Raw genomic sequence first — 2500 nt, forward strand, 5'->3', positions numbered from 1 at the left:
AAGTTTCAAAATTTATAATCCAACCGAAATTGTATTATAAATCATGTACTTTAGCGGTAATGTATAGGTATACAACTTAAGCGCCATCCATTTTAAGGGCTAGTTGCTTCGGCAGGTGAGTTGTTACACACTCCTTAGCGGATTACGACTTCCATGTCCACCGTCCTGCTGTTTTAAGCAACCAACGCCTTTCATGGTATCTGCATGAGTTGTTAATTTGGGCACCGTAACATTACGTTTGGTTCATCCCACAGCGCCAGTTCTGCTTACCAAAAGTGGCCCACTGGGCACATTATATCATAACCTCAACCTTCATATCAAGAAAGGTGAGGTTCTTACCCATTTAAAGTTTGAGAATAGGTTAAGGTCGTTTCGACCCTAAGGCCTCTAATCATTCGCTTTACCAGATAAGATTATTTTACATAATATTTAAATGCACCAGCTATCCTGAGGGAAACTTCGGAGGGAACCAGCTACTAGATGGTTCGATTGGTCTTTCGCCCCTATACTCAATTCTGACAATCGATTTGCACGTCAGAACTGTTTCGGTCTTCCATCAGGGTTTCCCCTGACTTCAACCTGATCAAGTATAGTTCACCATCTTTCGGGTCACAGCATATATGCTCAAGGTACGCTCCAGTTAGAGGTATAAATAATAATAAATTATCATTATACATAACTATATGGAACGCCCCGGGATTGAATTAATAGTAAAATATTTCACTAAAAATTAATCCCATTATATAAAAGTTAAGTTAATTTCGCCATTAGGTTTAATATAACCCAATGACTTGCACATATGTTAGACTCCTTGGTCCGTGTTTCAAGACGGGTCCCGAAGGTATCCTGAATCTTTCGCATTGTTAATCATATAAATGCATACAATTAATATTAAAATCAATGATAATAATATTATTGTAAAATTCAAAAGAATTTAAGCATTATATATGTAAAATCTATCAACACTTTATCAAATCATCAGTATTTATTCTATGTTAATAAGCTAAAAGCAAATTAATTTGAATAAACTTAACACCAATGATCTTTTGATAAATATTTTATTATGTTAATAGATTACAATGTCCTTATATGAAAAAAATGCACACTATTACTATAATATTATAAATATCACAGTTATAATGATGAATTTTTCATAATGGATATTCAGGTTCATCGGGCTTAACCTCTAAGCAGTTTCACGTACTATTTAACTCTCTATTCAGAGTTCTTTTCAACTTTCCCTCACGGTACTTGTTTACTATCGGTCTCATGGTTATATTTAGTTTTAGATGGAGTTTACCACCCACTTAGTGCTGCACTATCAAGCAACACGACTCTTTGGAAATATCTTTCTAGTAATCATTAACGTTATACGGGCCTGGCACCCTCTATGGGTAAATGGCCTCATTTAAGAAGGACTTAAATCGTTAATTTCTCATACTAGATATTAAGATATTCCATACACTGCATCTCACATTTGCCATATAGACAAAGTGACTTAGTGCTGAACTATTTTCTTTTCGCTCGCCGCTACTAAGAAAATCCTTGTTAGTTTCTTTTCCTCCCCTCATTAATATGCTTAAATTCAGGGGGTAGTCCCATATGAGTTGAGGTTGTATAAAAATATTTATATTTATTTTATATTTTAGCTTTTTGCTATTTTAAAGAAACATACATAATTATTTCTTAACACCAATATAATTTTCTTAATAATAAATATTCAATCTTTTCATCCCGTACTACTTACTTCATTATAACAACAATATTATTTTCTTGGTTTTTTACATTTAAGGCAATCCTAGAATAAAATAATATTTTATGCTAGACGTTCCTCTAAATGTATATATTATTTGAAATAATAATATTGAAATTTTATTGTTTTTGGGAATACTAAGATTCTTATTTATTATAAAATTTCGTTCAAATATGAGGTGTTCAAGAATATATTTTCTATATTTCTTTTTATGCTATTAATATTATGGATTGAAAAATACAATCCAGTAATATACCATGTGCTTAAATTCTTTTAATTGACTAAAAGAATAAGCAACTAATTTAGCATAGTCTTACAACCCTCAACCATATGTAGTCCAAGCAGCACTTTAAAATTAATTAAAGTACATAACAGCATGGACTGCAATATGCGTTCAAAATGTCGATGTTCATGTGTCCTGCAGTTCACACGATGACGCACAGTTAGCTGCGTTCTTCATCGACCCATGAGCCGAGTGATCCACCGCTTAGAGTGATAATTTTTTGTTTATTTTAATTTAACGTCAAGAGTTTTTAATTTATTGAAAGAATAACATTTCGTTTTCGTATATAATATATAAATTATTTTAAAACATCTTTCAATAAATTGTAATTTTCAACCCAAACATTTACAAGTTGCGCATGTCTTAGTCCAACAAAAACAGTAATTCCTTTTTTATTACATTTTATTTAATTTCTATATATTTTTAAGGAATTACACGTTAATGAGAACAAATTAACTTATCAT

At 31.5% G+C, this 2500-nt stretch overlaps 1 non-coding gene and 1 pseudogene across 1 annotated transcript; both read right to left on the reverse strand.

Moving 5' to 3' along the window:
* The window catches only part of LOC128923365 (large subunit ribosomal RNA), a 4879-nt pseudogene extending 3263 nt beyond the window's left edge, over positions 1–1616 (reverse strand).
* Positions 1617–2069: 453 nt separating this feature from the next.
* Positions 2070–2248, reverse strand: LOC128923354 (5.8S ribosomal RNA). Its single transcript, XR_008472313.1, has one exon. It is a non-coding gene; the product is annotated as a 5.8S ribosomal RNA (ribosomal RNA).
* Between the last annotated feature and the right edge of the window lie 252 nt (positions 2249–2500).

Source organism: Zeugodacus cucurbitae, chromosome X (assembly GCF_028554725.1).
Source record: "Zeugodacus cucurbitae isolate PBARC_wt_2022May chromosome X, idZeuCucr1.2, whole genome shotgun sequence".
In the NCBI taxonomy this organism is placed as follows: Eukaryota; Metazoa; Arthropoda; class Insecta; order Diptera; family Tephritidae; genus Zeugodacus; species Zeugodacus cucurbitae.